Genomic DNA, 17,858 nt, shown 5'->3' on the forward strand with positions numbered 1-17,858 from the left:
CTGGGGATTCCCTGTCACTGAGTGTCCTCAGGGATTCCTGGTCACTGAGTGTCCCCAGGGGTTCTGGGGATTCCCTGTCACTGAGTGTTCCTAGGGATTCCTGGTCACTGAGTGTCCTCAGGGATTCCCTGTCACTGAGTGTCCCTAGGGGTTCTGGGGATTCCTGGTCACTGGGTGTCCTCAGGGATTCCTGGTCACCTAGTGTCCCTAGGGATTCCTGGTCACGGAGTGGCCCCAAGGATTCCCATGGTGCTCCCCAGGGATTCCTGGTCACTGGGTGTCCCTGTCACTGAGTGTCCCCAGGAATTCTGGGGATTCCCTGTCACTGAGTGTCCCCAGGGATTCCCAGTCACTGAGTGTCCCCAGGGGTTCTGGGGATTCCCAGTCACTGAGTCTCCCCAGGGATTCCTGGTCACTGGGTGTCCCCAGGGATTCCCAGTCACTGGGTGTCCCCAGGGATTCCTGGTCACTGAGTGCCCCTTTCCCTTCCTTAAACAACAACAAAAAGAGAGTTTATACAGACTTTGATATTAATATATATCTATTTAATAACTTTATTTCGAAGCAGTGAAATCGCAAGCTTCTCTTTTTCTGGAAATAAGATGGAAGATGGAGTTTACTCCTTGCTGAAGGTTTAGGTTATCCAACCTAAGCTGTTTGTTTTTTTTTTTAATTTTTTTTTTTTTACAGCAGAGAAACAAAAATGTCCTGGCACAGAAGTTAATTTTATATAAATATAAAATAGCTGGATAATGTTTATCCTTTATTTTTCTATGTAGGCAGTTGGGTGGTTTTAAAATGCTTTTGCAGCTGGGTGCAAAGCTGTTTAAAAAGGGCTCAGTTCTTCCCTCCTGTGAGGAAGACCCAAAATCATTGATTTTATGGCCAGATTGGCTTTAATTACCCAGGTGGTGGCCTGGCTTCTCCTCTGGGTGTCAAGGTACTTGGAAGCCCCTTGAGGAGACAAGGAATGGGGACATCACTTTGGGAACACGTGGGGCATCCCAAAATCCCTTTGTGGGGGAGAGGGGGAAATCTCAATTCCATTTTTTTTTTTTTTTTTTATAACTCTTGAAGATGTAGATTTTTAACCAAGCTGATTTTACAATTTAAACTTGCTAAAGGTACATTTTTATGGGGTGGGACAGCTGACCAGCCTTCATCCTCGCAGAGGTGATTCCCCCTTTTTCCTCTCTGAAGCCCTGACCCCATTCCAGGACCTCTCCTGGGATCCCGGGGGGTGCCTGGAGCTGCTCTGCTCCCAGGACAGGGAGATCCTGGAGCTGCTGTTTACAGAGTCCCTGGCAGCTCCAAGCCAGCCCCAAATCCTTGGGAAATTCCCAGAGCAGATCCAAAGGCACCTCCCAGCCCTGCCTGCTGCTCATCCCTGTCCAGGAGGGACACAAATCCCACCTGGAGGGGGAAATCCCGACCTGCAGAAACTCCTCGTTCCCTGAGTTTGGTTTTCCTGCTGAGTGGGAAAGGTGGAAACTTCCCTGCTCCAGCTGGGAATGGCTTTCCAAAACAAATTCCATCCTTCTGCTGCTCCTCTGGGGCATCCCAAGGGATTTTTGGGATCCTGGATGTGCAAATTTGGATAACAGGGTCCATTTCCCATTTGGGAATGGCTCTTCCAAAGCGAATTCCATGCTTTAACCTCTTACTTGGGTGATCAGGAGGGATTTTGGGATCCTGGATGTTCAAATTCCAGGGTCCATTTCCCATTTGAATCCAGGGATAAATTCTATCCTTCCCAAACCAAATTCCATCCTTCAGCTGCTCCCTTGGAAGATCAGCAGCCAAGGAGGGATTTTTGGGATCCTGGATGTGCAAATTCCAGTTCCAGGGTCCATGTGCCCATGGGAATTTCTCTTCCCAAAGCAAATTCCATCCTTCAGCTGCTCCCTTGGGAGATCAGGAGGGATTTTGGGATCCTGGATGTGCAAATTTGAGTAACAGGGTCCATTTCCCATTTGGGAATGGCTCTTCCAAAGCGAATTCCATCCTTCAGCTGCTCCCTTGGGAGATCCTGGGTGTTCAAATTCCAGTTCCAGGGTCCATTTCCCATTTGAATCCAGGGATAAATTCCATCCTTCCCAAACCAAATTCCATCCTTTAACTGCTCCCTTGGGAGATCAGGAGGGATTTTGGGATCCTGAATGTGCAAATCCCAATTCCAGGGTCCATTTCCCATTTGAATCCAGGGATAAATTCCATCCTTCCCAAACCAAATTCCATCCTTCAGCTGCTCCCTTGGAAGGTGAGCAGCCAAGGAGGGATTTTTGGGATCCAGTTCCAGGATCCTCATCTGCCCTCCCTGGGATGTCCCTGGGGATCTCTGGGGCTGGAATGTGACCCTGGAGCTGTCCCATCACCCAGGTCTGGTTTTTAGGGTGACCCTGAGCAAATCTCATCCTTTTCCCACAATTTTGGGAGCAGGAAAAATGCAGGATCCCCTCTTGGGGGTGCCACGTGTGCCTTGTGGGAACGATCCCGGTGTGAAATGAGCTTTTTGCTGCTTTTTTTTTGTGTCTTAACCTGAATAAATCCCTACACCAAAGGCTCCCTGTGCCTTAAAGTGGGAAAATCCCGCTGGATTCTCCTGGATTTGGTGGGATTGGAGGTCTCAGATCTGAAGTTTTCCCTTGAGAAACTGGGGAGTCACTCCCAGAGCCAGAACAGCCTGGAAAATTCCTGTGGAGGCGGAATTTGGGGAATTTAATGCTGAAGAGCCAAAATGTGGGATAATGTGGGTGATTTCCAGCTTTTGGTGCAGCCTCTGGAATTCCTGCTCCATCCTCCTCTTCTTATGGATGTTCCTTGGGTAGGAGAAGTTCAGCTCCTCCTTGGAGTAACCTGGGAGTAGGGACTGGTTAGGGGATGTTGGGAAGGGGTTTGGGCATCCTGGGAGAGGGGGAGACCCCGAGGGATGGGAATAAAACTGATCAGCCAGGATCTGTTGGGAATTTGCTCCTCCTCAGGCTGGGAGTGGGCAAATCCTCCTGGGAAAAGGGAAATCCTTTCTGGGAAAAGGGAAATCCATCCTGAGAAGAGGGAAATCCATTCTGGAAAAATGAAAAACCCTTCTGGAAGGAGGAAAATACTTCTGGGAAAAGGAAAATCCCTTCTGGGAGGGGGGAAATCCATTTTGTGAGGAGGGAAATCCATTCTGGGGAAAAGGATAATCCATTTTGGGAGGAGGATAATCCATTTTGGGAGGAGGAAAATGCTTTCTGGGGAAAAGAAAAATCCCTTCTGGAAGGAGGAAAATCCACTTGGATCCCCTTGGATATCCAACAAAACCAGGCCAGTTCTCATCATTCCAGAGGTCTCACCTGCAGCAGGAATATTTCCAATTTTCCAGCTGCTGGCGCTGGATCTGCAGGGAAAATCCCTTCCCAAATCCCCTTCCCCATCCCAAAAATCCCTGCCGAGTTTGCCTTTGGAGGCTGTGCTGCAATTCTGAGCTGAAATCCTTGATTTTAGCCCAGTCCCTGACCCAATGCTGCCACAAACGCACAAAGTTCTTTAAGGGAGGATGAGGAACTTTTCCAGTTCTTAATCCTTTTTTTTTTTTTCCTTTGGATTTTTTGCCTTGGCAATAATAAAATAAAATTAAAAAAAAAAAAAGTTTTCTTCAGTGTTTACCAATGCAGGATCCGGGTATGAAATGCTGCTACAGTTGTGTCACTGGAGCTTGAGGAAATAAAAATATCCTGATTTTTTTTTTTTTTGTCTTTTTGGAGTTCGTGGTTGTTTTTTCTTGGGAATGAGGGAGGAGCTGGCTCATGCCTGAGGGAATGGTGCCTTCTAGCGATGCCTGAGCTCTTCGGGAGGAAAAATCATCCTGGGAGGAGGGAAATCCATCCCCGGAGGAGGGAAATCTGTACTGGGAGGGGGAAAAATCCATCCTGGGAAAAGGAAAATCCATCCCGGGAGGAGGGAAATCTGTACTGGGAGGGGGAAAAATCCATCCTGGGAAAAGGAAAATCCATCTGGGAAGGAGGAAAATCCATTTTGGAGGGAGGTAGATTCTTCTGGGAGGAGGAAAATCCATCCTAGGAAAAGGAAAATCCATTTGGGGAGGAGGAAAATCCATTCTGGGAGAAGGAAAATCCTTCTGGGAGGAAGAAAATCCTTTCTGGCAGAAGAAAAATCCATTGTGGGAGGAGGAAAATCCATCCTGGGAGGAGAAAAATCCCGGGAGAAAAAATTTGAACTGGGAGGAGGAAAATCCATTTTGGAGGGAGAAAGTTTCTTCTGGGAGGAGGAAAATCCATCCTAGGAAAAGGAAAATCCATTCTGGGAGAAGGGAAATCCTTCTGGGAGGAAGAAAATCCTTTCTGGCAGTAGAAAAATCCATTCTGGGAAGAGGAAAATTCTATTTGGAGGAGGAAAATCCATCCTGGGAGAAGGAAGATCTTTCTGGGAGAAGGGAAATCCTTCTGGGAGGGGGAAAATTCTTTCTGGGAGGAGGAAAATCCATTTTGGGAAAAAGAAAATCCATCCTGGGAGAAGGAAAATCTGAACTGGGAGGGGGAAAATTCTCTTGTGGGGAGGAAAATCTGAACTGGGAGGGGGAAAATCCATCTGGGGAGGAGGAAAATCCGTTCAGGGTAGGGGAAAATCTATCCTGGGAGAAGGGAAATCCTTCTGGGAGGGGGAAAATCCATCCTGAGAGGAGAAAAATTCTTCTGGGAGTAGAAAAATCCTTCTGGGAGGAGGAAAATCTGCTCTGGGTGGGGGAAAATCCATCCTGGGAGGAGGAAAATCTGTACTGGGAGGAGGAAAATCCATGTGGGGAGGAGGAAAATCCATTCTGGGAGAAGGAAAATCCTTCTGGGAGGAAGAAAATCCTTTCTGGTAGAAGAAAAATCCATCCTGGGAGGAGGAAAATCCATTTTAGGAAAAGGAAAATCCATCCTGGGAAAAGAAAAATCCATCCTAGGAGGAAGAAAATGAGTTCTGGGTAGGGGAAAATCCATCCTGAGAGGTGGAAAATTGCCCTGGGAGAAGGGAAATCCTTCTGGGAGGGGAAAAATCCTTTCTGGCAGAAGAAAAATCCATTGTGGGAGGAGGAAAATTCTATTTGGAGGAGGAAAATCCATTTTGGGAAAAGGAAAATCCATCCTGGGAGGAGGAAAATCTTTCCTGGGAGGAGAAAAATCTTTCTGGGAGAAGGAAAATCTGAACTGGGAGTGGGAAGATCCATCCTGGGAGGAGGGAAATCTGTACTGGGAGGTGGAAAATTCTCTTGTGGGGAGGAAAATCTGCTCTGGGTGGGGGAAAATCCATCCTGGGAGTAGGAAAATCCATCTGGGGAGGAGGAAAATCCATTCTGGGAGAAGGAAAATTTCCCTGGGAGAAGGAAAATCCTTCTGGGAGGAAGAAAATCCTTTCTGGTAGAAGAAAAATCCATCCTGGGAGGAGGAAAATCCTTTTGGGAGAAGGAAAATCTGAACTGGGAGGAGGAAAATCCATTTTAGGAAAAGGAAAATCCATCCTGGGAAAAGGAAAATCCATCCTAGGAGGAAGAAAATCAGTTCTGGGTAGGAGAAAATCCATCCTGGGAGGTGGAAAATTTCCCTGGGAGAAGAAAAATCCATTCTGGGAGTGGGAAAATTCTATTTGGAGGAGGAAAATCCATCCTGGGAGAAGGAAGATCTTTCTGGGAGAAGGGAAATCCTTCTGGGAGGGGGAAAATTCTTTCTGGGAGGAGGAAAATCCATTTTGGGAAAAAGAAAATCCATCCTGGGAGAAGGAAAATCTGAACTGGGTGGGGGAAAATCCATCCTGGGAAAAGGAAAATCCATCTGGGGAGGAGGAAAATCCCTTCAGGGTAGGGGAAAATCTATCCTGGGAGAAGGGAAATCCTTCTGGGAGGGGGAAAATCCATTTTGGGGAAAGGAAAATCCATCCTGAGAGGAGAAAAATTCTTCTGGGAGTAGAAAAATCCTTCTGGGAGGAGGAAAATCTGCTCTGGGTGGGGGAAAATCCATCCTGGGAGAAGAAAGATTTTTACTGGGAGGAGGAAAATCTGTACTGGGAGGAGGAAAATCCTTTCTAGGGGGAGGAAAGTTCTCCTGGGATGAGGAAAATCCATCCTGGGAGAAGGGAAATCCTTCTGGGAGGGAGAAAATTCTTTCTGGGAGGAGGAAAATCCATTTTGGGAAAAGGAAACTCCATCCTGGGAGGAGAAAAATTCTTCTGGGAGTGGGAAAATCTGAACTGGGAGGAGGAAAATCCATTTTGGGAGGGGGAAAATCGATTTTGGGAGGAGGAAAATCCATTTTGGGAGGGGGAAAATCCATTTTGGGAGGAGGAAAATCCATTTTGGGAGGAGTTTTCCAGCCTGGCAGCTCCTCCTGGGGCTCACGCTCCTCTAGGAGCCGCTGGAGAGTTTTTGATCTCTCCTGGCGGGGAATTCCCAACCAAGCTCAGGAACTGCGGCTCCTGCGGCAGCAAAAATTCCCAAATTCCCACATAATTTGGGATTTTCCTCCCCTGGAATCAGCATGCGGGGAGGGAGCTGCTCTTTGCTGAGGTTTCTCTTAAATTTCCTGCAGGATTTGAAGGAAAAACCTCAGGAAATGCTGGAGCTGCTTTGGATTTTCCCTTCTTCTGGAATAAAAATGGGGGGAAATTCCATTTATTGGAGCATTTTCTGCCCGGTGCTGGTGCTGAGCAGGGAAGAATTCCCTGGAGTTTGAATTCCCTGGGGTTTGAATTCCCTGGGGTTTGAATTCCCTGGAATTTGGGCTGGGCAGCATCAGGTTCAAAGGGATTCAGCTCTCCCTGAGGCCAAGGAGACCCCAAGGTGGGATCTAAAGGGGGAAAAAAAAATGGGAATCTTCACCAAAATATTGAAATTATGAATTTTTTCACCGTGGAATGAGCGTTTCAGCTCCAAATGGACAATTCCTGGTTTTTCCCAGGGGTTTCTGGAGCCCTGAGCTGTTCTGTGCCACGGATATTCCCACAGCTCCACACGGGCAGCAGGAATTCCTCAGCTCCTTTGGGATTTTGGGGGGGTTTTGACCCAAATTTGCCAAATTTGGGTTTTTTGGTCTGTCCAAGTGCTCCCTGGGAAAGGGATCCAGTCCTGGGAAAGGGATCCTTGTCCAGGGAAAGAGAGCCACTCCAGGGAAATTGATCCAGTCCAGGGAAAGGGATCCAGTCCCAGGAAAGAGACAAAATCCTGGGAAAGGGACCCAGTCCTGGAAATGGGATCCTGTCCAGGGAAAGGGATCCAGTCCTGGGAATGGGATCCAGTCCTGGGAATGGGACCTAATCCCGGGAAAGGGATCCAGGCCTGGGAAAGATACAAAATGCCAGGAAAGGGACGCAGTCCAGGGAAAAGGATCCAGTCCTGGGAAAGGAACCACGTTCCAGGAAAGGGATCCAGTCCTGGGAAAGAGATGAAATCCTGGGAGATGAATCCAGTCCAGGGGATGGGATCCTATCCTGGGAATGGCATCAAATCCTGGGAAAGGGATCTGGTCCTGGGAAAGGGATCCAATCCAGGGAAAGGGATCCAATCCAGGGAAATTGATCCAGTCCTGGGAATGGGACCTAATCCCAGGAAAGGGATCTTGTCCTGGGAAAAGAAGCTAATCCCAGGAAAGGGATCCAGTCCTGAGAAAGAGACAAAATCCCGGGAAAGGAACACAGCCCAGGGAAAGGGATCCAGTCCAGGGAAAGGGATGCTGTCCTGGGAATGGGACCAAATCCTGGGAAAGGGATCCAGTCCTGGGAAAGGGATCTTGTCCTGGGAAAAGAACCACGTTCCAGGAAAGGGATCCAGTCCAGGGGATGGGATCCTGTCCTGGGAATGGCATCAAATCCTGGGAAAGGGATCCAGTCCTGGAAAAGGAACCACGTTCCAGGAAAGGGATCCAGTCCAGGGAAAGGAACCAAATCCCAGGAAAGGGATCCAGTCCAGGCTCAGCAGAGCCTGCAGCTCCCAGGATTTGGGAGCAGAATTTCTTTGGACCACCAAAATCTCCATTTCCACCCTATTTCCTCATTTCCTTTGCCCCACTTTTCCCCACTCCCACTCCCACCACATTCTTTAGGAAATGTCCAATATTTCCCCCTCCCTCCAAGATTTTTGCTGGAGTTTTTTTTTTTTTTTCCCTGGCTCTCCGTGGCACCTCCCCCTCCTCAGCCCCTTTGGAGCTGCTGAAAGGAGGGATTATTCCCTATTTATCCAACATTTATCCACTATTTATCCACTCCTCTCCTGGGCAGAGCAGCCCTGGGGGCATCAATCTGCACTTTCCTCTTGTCACCTGCTCCAAACCTCGCTGGGGCCCGGCCGAAAGCAAACAAAATAATAATAAAAATTTCAATAAAAGGTGATGGATGGATTGGATGGATCCGCTGATCCGGGCTGGGCTGGGGAGCTGCAGCTCCCAGGAGTTTTTTGGAGGGTTCAGCTTCCTGCAGGCCGTGAGAAATCGATTTTTGTTTGGCAAACCTTGGAGCAGGTGCAAAAAAAAAAAAAAAAAACCAGGAGGAAATCCTGGTTTTTCCCCTTCCCAGCAAAAAATGGGATTATTGAGGTGGGAAACAAAGCAGGAGCTGAGTGAGGCAAAGGTGGGGATGCTCTGAGGGGGTTGGAGCTGCTGAATTCTGCGACAAGAAAGCCCAAAATTGACAATATTAGGGCTGGAATTCCATCAGGATATTTTTATTTTCTCAAGCTCCAGTGACACAACTGTAGCAGCATTTCCCACCTGGATCTCGCATTGGTAAGCAGTGAAGAAAACACTTAAAAAAAACCCCAACTTTTATTTTATTTGGCCAAGGCAAGAAAACAAACAAAAAAGCAGATTAAGAACTGCAAAATTCCCCATTCTCCCTTGAATGACTCCGTGCATTTGTGGCAGACAAAGTGGCAGAATTGGGTCAGAGATTGGGCGAAAATCAAGGATTTGGGGTCCCAGACTGAGCTAAATCAAGGATTTGGGGTCCCAGACTGAGCTAAATCAAGGATTTTTTGGGTCCCAGACCAGGCTAAAATTAAGGATTTTTTGGGTCCCAGACCAGGCTAAAATTAAGGATTTGGGGTCACAGACTGAGCTAAAATCAAGGATTTTTTTGGTCACTGAGTGGGCTAAAATCAAGGATTTGGGGTCACAGACCAGGCTAAAATCAAGGATTTTGGGTCCCAGACTGTTCTAAAATTAAGGATTTTTTGGCTCACAGACTGGGCTAAAATCAAGGATTTGGGGTCACAGACCAGGCTAAAATCAAGGATTTGGGGTCCCAGACTGGGCTAAAATTAAGGATTTTTTGGCTCACAGACTGGGCTAAAATTAAGGATTTTTTGGGTCCCAGACCGGGCTAACCCCAAGGATTTTAGCTCAGAATTTCTGGCCCCGCTCCAGAGCCGTTTGACACCTGCAGAGCCCTGCAGAAAACACTTTCCCTGCTCCCAGGGCTGTTGGGAGGAATTCAATCCCCTGGCCAAACACAAATGTTTTTATTCCCTTTGCGGCCGAGGGTGGCAGAATCGGCCGGGGGAGGGGAAGGAGTGGCCGGAAAACTTTTCCCTCCTGGAGCCCTCCAAGACAAACAGGGAGAGGGAAGAGGGGAGGTGGAAGAGGTGAGATGTTTGTGTTCGTGCTCATTAGCCCTGAAAGAGCGGCAATATTTGAGCAGAAGCCGAGATTAAGATCGGATGGGTGAACAAAAACCGACACGAACCCAGCCCAGATCCTGGATTAAGCCAACGGCAGCGCCCAGGTTTGGGGTCGGCCCCGGGAATTCGGGGCTGCTCCGGCCCCGGGAGGGTCCCAGGACGGGATGGAGCAGCCTGGGGTGGGGAGAGAGGCCCTGCAAAGGTCCCTTGAGGGCTGCTCCCCCCCTGGGAATGGGATCTGGGAATGGGATCCTGTAATGGGAATGGGATCCAGCCCTGGGAATGGGATCCAGCCCTGGGAATGGGATCCAGTCCTTGGAAAGGGATCTGGCCCTGGGAAAGGGATCTGGTCGTGGGAATAGGATCTGCTCCTGGGAATGTGATCCTGTCCTTGGAAATGGATCCTGTAATGGGAATGGGATCCAATCCAGGGAATGCAATCCAATCCTGGGATGGGATCCAGTCCTTGGAAAGGGATCTGGTACTGGGAATGGGATCCTGTCCTGGGAATTCTATCCTCTCCTGGGAATGGGATCCAACCCAGGGAATGGGATCCAACCCCGGGAATGGGATCCTGTCCTGGGAACGGGATCCTGTCCTGGGAATGGGATCCTGTCCAGGGAACGTGATCTGGTCATGGGAAAGGGATCCCGTCATGGGAATGGGATCATGTCCTGGGAATGTGATCTGGTCATGGGAAAGGGATCCCGTCATGGGAATGGGATCTGGTCATGGGAAAGGGATTCTGTTTTGGGAATGTGATCCTGTCCAGGGAAAGGGATCCTCTCCTGGAAAAAGGATCCTGTAATGGGAATGGAATCCTGTCCTGGGAATGGGATCCAGCCCTGGGAATGGGATCCTGTCCTGGGAAAGGGATCCTGTCCTGGGAAAGGGATCCTGTCCTGGGAATGGGATCTGATCATGAGAAAAGCATACTGTTTTGGGAATGAGATCTTGTCTAGGGAATTGAATCATGTCCAGGGATGGGATCCAGTCCAGTGGATGCGATCCAGTCCAGAGAATGGGATCCTGTCCTGGGAATGGGATCCTGTCCTAGGAATGGGATCTAGCTGTGGGAATGAGATCCAGTCCAAGGATAGGATTCTTTACTGGGAATGGGATCCTATCCAGTGATTGGGATCCTGTCTGGGGAATGGGATCCTTTACTGGGAATGGGATCCTGTCTGGGGAATGGGATCCTGTCCTGGGAATGGGATCCTGTCCTGGGAATGGGATCCTGTCTGGGGAATGGGATCCTTTACTGGGAATGGGATCCTTTACTGGGAATGGGATCCTGTCCAGGGAATGGGATCCAGTCCGGGGAATGGGATCCTTTACTGGGAATGGGATCCTGTCCAGGGAATGGGATGCTTTACTGGGAATGGGATCCTTTACTGGGAATGGGATCCTTTACTGGGAATTGGATCCTGTCTGGGGAATGCGATCCTTTACTGGGAATGGGATCCTGCACCAATCCCGCCCTGCCCCTGCTGGAGGTGCCAGCCCGGCTGTGGCACTTGGTGGCACCGCTGTCCCCTCGGGGCCGGCCATGGCTGTGCCCTGGGAGCTGATGGCACCTTTGGGACCGGGACAAATCCATGGGTAAATGGCCTTGGAAGGGTTTTTCTGGGATTTGCTCAGCCCTGACACCTCAGCAGCTCCTTGGAGCCGTGGGATTTCCTGAGGGAAGGAATTCCCCAGGGCTGCTTGGGGGGAAACGAGAGGGGGAGAGGAGGGGAAATGAAATAAAGGCTGTGAGAAGCCCAGGCTTGAGGGGTGGAAGGAGAAATCCTGGAATCTGGGAATGGAAGAGCCCTGATTTTACCCCTTCAGCAGCACAGGCTCTGCAGGACAGGATCCCATTCCCAGGGCAGGATCCCATTCCCAGGACAGGATCCCATTCCCAGGGCAGGATCCCATTCCCAGTACACGATCCTTTCCCAGGACAGGATCCCATTCCCAGGGCAGGATCCCATTCCCAGGACAGGATCCTTTCCCAGGACAGGATATAATTCCCAGGACAGGATATAATTCCCAGGGCAGGATCCCATTCCCAGGACAGGATCCCGTTCCCAGGGCAGGATCCCTTTCCCAGTAAAGGATCTCTTTCCCAGGACTGGATCCCTTTCCTGGGACAGGATTCCTTTCTGCAGAGAGGGTCTCATTTCCAGGACAGGATCCCATTCCCAGGACCAGATCCCTTTCTCTGAACAAAGTCTCTTCTCCAGAACAGGATCCCTTTCCCAGTACAGGATCCTTTCCCAGGACAGGATATAATTCCCAGGGCAGGATCCCATTCCCAGGACAGGATCCTTTCCCAGGGCAGGATCCCTTTCCCAGTAAAGGATCTCTTTCCCAGGACTGGATCCCTTTCCTGGGACAGGATTCCTTTCTGCAGAGAGGGTCTCATTTCCAGGACAGGATCCCTTTCCCAGAATAGGATCCCATTCCCAGGACAGGATCCCATTCCCAGGACCAGATCCCTTTCTCTGAACAAAGTCTCTTCTCCAGAACAGGATCCCATTCCCAGGACAGGATCCCTTTCCCAGTACAGGATCCTTTCCCAGGACAGGATCCCTTTCCCAGGACAGGATCCCATTCCCAGGAGTGGATCCCTTTACCAGTACAGGATCCTTTCCCAGGACAGGATCCCTTTCCCAGGACAGGATCCAATTTCCAGGAGTGGATCCCATTCCCAGTACATGATCCTTTCCCAGGACAGGATCCCATTCCCAGGACAGGATCCCATTCCCAGGACAGGATCCCTTTCCCAGGACAGGATCCCATTCCCAGGACAGGATCCCTTTCCCAGGACAGGATCCAATTTCCAGGAGTGGATCCCTTTCCCAGTACACGATCCTTTCCCAGGACAGGATCCCATTCCCAGGACAGGATCCTTTCCCAGGACAGGATCCAATTTCCAGGAGTGGATCCCATTCCCAGGACAGGATCCTTTCCAAGGACAGAATCCCTTTCCCTTTCTCCTCCTTTGAGATCCTGCTCCAGCCTCTGTTCTGGGAGATTCTGGGAGATTCAAACTCCTCCATGGAAAACCAAACCGTGCTGGGAAATCTGGGAATATCCCTCTAGAATCCCCGTGTGGGAAGGCAGGGTTGGAGGGGATTTGTGCACCTTGCTCTGAAGTTTTGCCACCTTTTTTTTTTGGAAATCTGGCTGTCCCAGAAACCCCTGGACGAGGTTTTGGGGCAGCCAAAAAACCAGCCCACCTGCACTTGGCTGTTTGGCAGCAAAATTTGGGATGCAGCTGGATTAGGGAGCAGGGGGATGCTCAGCAGGATTATCCAGTGGGAAACCCCAAATCCAGCCTTACTGTGGGGCTGAATTTCTGGGAATTCTGTGTGGCTGCTGTCTCTTGGAAATCCTGGAATCATCGCTGGGAAAAGCCCTCGGTGGGAACAGAAGTGGGAGGATCCTCCCTCGCTTCCAGCGGCATGCAGTGGGAAAATCCCGGGAGCCTCCCTCGCGTCCTTGCTGTCCCTGGCAGCTCCCGGAGCCGAGGGAACGCCCAACTCCCCCGGGATCATCCCGGGGATGCGGCTCTCCCTGGCAAAGGGGACCCCAGCGTGGGGTCCAAAGGGGAAAAAATGGGAATTTCAACCGGAATGTTCGGATTGTGAAATCCCCAGCACAGAGGGAATGTTTGGGATCCAGGTGGAAAACATTCCTGGCTCCTCAGGGGGATTTTTGGTGGGAGGCAGAGCCGGGTCCTGGGTCCCATCCTTGACTGCCACCCTTTTCCTTAATTTCCACCCCTTTTCCTGCATTTCCACCCCTTTTCCTTCATTTCCACCCTTCCTCTGTGATTTCTGTCCTTTTCCTTGATTTCCACCCATTTCTTTGATTTTTGTCCCTTTTCCTTTATTTCAACCCCTTTTCCTTGATTTCCACCCCTTTTCCTTTATTTCCACCCTTTTTCCTTGATTTCTGTCCCTCTTCCTTAATTCCCACCCTCTTTCCTTTATTTCCACCCCTTTTCTGTGATTTCTGTCCTTTTTCCTTGATTTCCACACCTTTTCCTTGATTTCCACCCCTTTTCCTTGATTTCCACCCCTTTTCCTTCATTTCCACCCTTTTTCCTTGGTTTCCACCCCTCCCCATCCCCATTCCCAGAGGATTCCCAGGTCCCTGCTGGGAAGGGGACCCCTTTTATCCCTCCCTTTCCCATTTTGGGATGAGGGATAACAACAAACCCAAATCCATCTCCCAGATCCTTCCCTCTGCTCCTTTTGGTTCCAAGACCAGAGCATTCCCACACAAACCCGGGCACGCTTTGCTCCAAACCCCTTTTCCCATAAAAATCCTTTTCTTATCTCCCAACTTTCCCTCCTGGGAGCGGCCACCACAAATTCCTGCTGGCTTTGGGAGCACTTCCAGAGATTTCTCCTGGGATTTCTCCCTGCTTTTGGCTGGTTTTTGGGAATTGAGGTGCTCAGGCTGTGACAAAAAATAAGGAATTCACCTTGGATTTTTGGCAGGAATTTCCCATGGGAATGCCAATCCCCAAAGCTGCATTTTCCACCTCTCCAAGCCCCTTTTCTCCCTTTCCCCCCCTCCTTTATTTTATTTTATTTTATTTTATTTTTTTTTTTTTGTGGAAATCTGCCTGGATGGTTGTGCCACTTGGGTTTTCCCCTTCTTCCCTGAATCCCTTTGGCATTGCTGCTTCCAAGGATGGAGGAAGCACCAGGTGGATCCATGAGGAGTTTCCATGGATAGCAGGAGCATCCATGATGGGAATAATCAGCACTGGGAATCCTTGAGGGGTTTGAAGAGCTCGAAATCCTCATGGAATTGTGGAATGGGTTGGAGGGACCCTAAAGCTCATCCCATTCCCACTTTTCCCCTATCCCAGGGGGCTCCTCCAGGCTTTGGACACTTCCAAGCCTGGGGTGTTCTCATGGCTCAGCTTCCCTCTCTCCTGGGAGAACATCCCCACATCCCAAAGGATCCATTCCCAGAGCTTTCCTGCTCTCCCCTGGAGGATCCCCACATCCCAAAGGATCCATTCCCATTCCCAGAGCTTTCCTGCTCTCCCCTGGAGGATCCCTGCTGCACCCCAGGGGTGTCCTTGCCCTTCCCACCCCTCTCCGTGCCCCAAACCCGTTCCCAGCGCTCTGCAAACCCTTCAGCCGAGGCTTTCCTTGGCTCCAGTCCCCGGATTTCTGCCAGGAATGTGGTTCAGGGCATGCAAATGCTGCTCAGCACTCCCATTATCCTCAGGCAGCCTCCTCCCTCCCTCTTGTATATTTTTGGGAGTTTTTTTATCCTTTAAAGAAATGATTTGGCCCTGAGCAGGGGCAGCGTTGTGGCAGCACCAGCCCTGGGATAATCCCGATGGATCATGAGGGATTTAAACGATGTTTTCCCTTCCCACTTGGGCACAAAGAGGAATTCTGCTTCCTTAGGGCTGGTGGAACCCCCTGGCTCTGGAGTCAGGTGTGGGATTTTCCCGGTCCCCATTCATCACGGGGATATTTATCCCCTGGGAATGATTGATGCCTTCAGACTCCCCAAGGATTTCCTTATCAAACAGCTCAGCCCCTTTTTTGTTTGTCCTGGTGCTTTGTGCTTGGAAAATAAAGGGGAAACGCTCTGGAAGTGTGATTTATGTCCATAAAAACCCCCTTGGGATGGGAGGGGAGGAGGGAGGGCAGGCCTGAGGCAGCCAGGAGCATTCTCCCAACAGAGCTGGGATGGATCCGGGGCTGCTGCCTCATCCCTGCTCCAGCCCGGCTCATCCCAGAACTTTTTGGCAGGATCCCACCTGCACTTTGCTGTTTGGCAGCAACATTTGGGATGCAGCTGGATTAGGGAGCAGGGGGATGCTCAGCATTTGGGAAATCCCAAATCCAGCCCCGCTGTGGGGCCGAGGGTGTCCCTGCCTGGGACAAACCATCCCCTTGGAAAGGAGCTTTTCCCAAACCGAGTGACGGGATCAGGGCCTGGAGAGCTGGCTTGGGCTCCACTCCCAGCTCCATTTTCCCATTTCATTCCTGCTTTGGGGTTTTTTTTTAGTAATTTTTTTATTAATTTACCAGAATAGAACCTAAACTGGGAATAAGGCAGGGACTGGGGATAATTTTCCATCTGGGAAGAGCAGCAGGAGGGAGGGAGGGAGTGTGGGGACAGCTGGGACCGAGGTCAGTCCCTCCCCACCCTCCGAGGGGGAACATCCACAGTGAGAATTCCCAGGACAAATCCCTGTATTTATGCTCCTAAAAAAAACCCCAAACCTGCCCCTGACGGGGATTCCAGGACTCTGGAAAGCAGGAGCAGAAATAACCAGGATGGGGCTTCCAAAACCCTGGATGGTGCTGAAATTGTGGGGTTTGGGGGTGCTAAGGAAAGAATTTCACTTAGAAACTCTGACTTTTGGGGAATAATCACCTGGAATTGGGATCGGGGAATGCTCAGGGATGTTGTGCTGAACCTGTGGGATTTGGGGTGATAAGGAAAGAATTTCGCTTGTAAATTCCAACTTTTGGGGAATAATCAGCTGGAAATGGGATTGGGGGGTGCTCAGGGATGCTTTTTGCCTGGCTGGAGGAGGGATGGGGCAGGATTGGGTGCTGAGCACCTAAAAAATAGGGATGGATGGGGATTTTGGGATAGTTCCTCACTCAAACCTCACTCCAGGGAGCTGTGTCCCAGTTTTTGGTGCTGCTGGGACACTCAGGGTCACTCACAGGAGGAAGAGGGATGGAAAGAACCCCAAACCTGGGAGAAAAACCCCAAACCCAGGACAAAAACCCCAAAGGCAGGACAAAAACCCCAAACCCGGGACAGAAACCCTAAACCTGTGATAAAAACCCCAAACCTGTGTTAAAGACCCCAAACTCGGGATAAAAACCCCAACTCCAGGTCCAAAACCCCAAAGACAGGACAGAAACCCCAAACCCGGGTTAAAGACCCCAAATCCAGGACCAAAACCCCAAAGGCAGGACAGAAACCCCAAACCTGGGATAAAAACCCCAAACCCGGGATAGAAACCCCAATGGCAGGACAGAAACCCCAAACCCGGGATAAAAACCCCAAACCCAGGTCCAAAACCCCAAAGGCAGGACAGATACCCCAAACCTGGGATAAAAACCCCAAATCCAGGTCCCACACCCCAAAGGCAGGACAGAAACCCCAAACCTGGGACAAAAACCCCAAACCCGGGATAAAGACCCCAAATCCAGGACCAAAACCCCAAAGGCAGGACAGAAACCCGAAACCTGGGATAAAAACCCCAAACCCGGGACAGAAACCCCGAAGGCAGGACAGAAACCCCAAACCCGGGATAAAAACCCCAAACCCGGGACAGAAACCCAAACCTGGGATAAAGACCCCAAATCCAGGTCCCAAACCCCAAAGGCAGGACAGAAACCCCAAACCCGGGATACAAACCCCAAATCCAGGTCCCAAACCCCAAAGGCAGGACAGAAACCCCAAACCCGGGATACAAACCCCAAATCCAGGTCCCAAACCCCAAATCCAGGACAGAAACCCCAAAGACAGGTCCAAAACCCCAAATCCAGGTCCCAAACCCCAAATCCAGGACAAAACCCCAAATCCAGGACAAAACCCCAAATCCAGGTCCCAAACCCCAAATCCAGGACAAAACACCAAATCCAGGTCCCAAACCCCAAATCCAGGACAGAACCCCAAATCCAGGTCCCAAACCCCAAATCCAGGTCCCAAACCCCAAATCCAGGTCCCAAACCCCAAATCCAGGACAGAACCCCAAATCCAGGACAGAACCCCAAATCCAGGACAGAACCCCTCGGAAGCCGCTCGTTCTTTGCACAGACGCTGCAGTTTTATTCCAAAGGCTCCCAGAGCAGAGGGAGCGGCACCAAAACCCGGGGTAAAAGCAGAACTGCGGCGTTTGGGGAGAGCTCTTGGGGTCGGGAGCTCGAGGAGGAGATTTGGGGTTGGAAACCCCGAGCAGGAAAAAAAATCAGCCGTGACAGCGACATTTCCCCAAAGAAGCACCCAAGAAATTCAGTTTAGAGCTCACTTTTAGTTTGGATCGCATTTTCAGTTTTGATCTAATTTTTTAGTTTAGGTCTCAGTTTTAGTTTTATTTTCAGTTTAGGTTTTATTTTCAGTTTAGGTCTCATTTTCCATTTAGGTCTCATTTTCCGTTTCGGTCTCATTTTTAGTTTAGATCCGAATTTTAGCTCGGATCTCATTTTCAGTTTAGATT

This window comes from Vidua macroura, chromosome 28, assembly GCF_024509145.1.
Source record: "Vidua macroura isolate BioBank_ID:100142 chromosome 28, ASM2450914v1, whole genome shotgun sequence".
Taxonomy (NCBI): Eukaryota; Metazoa; Chordata; class Aves; order Passeriformes; family Viduidae; genus Vidua; species Vidua macroura.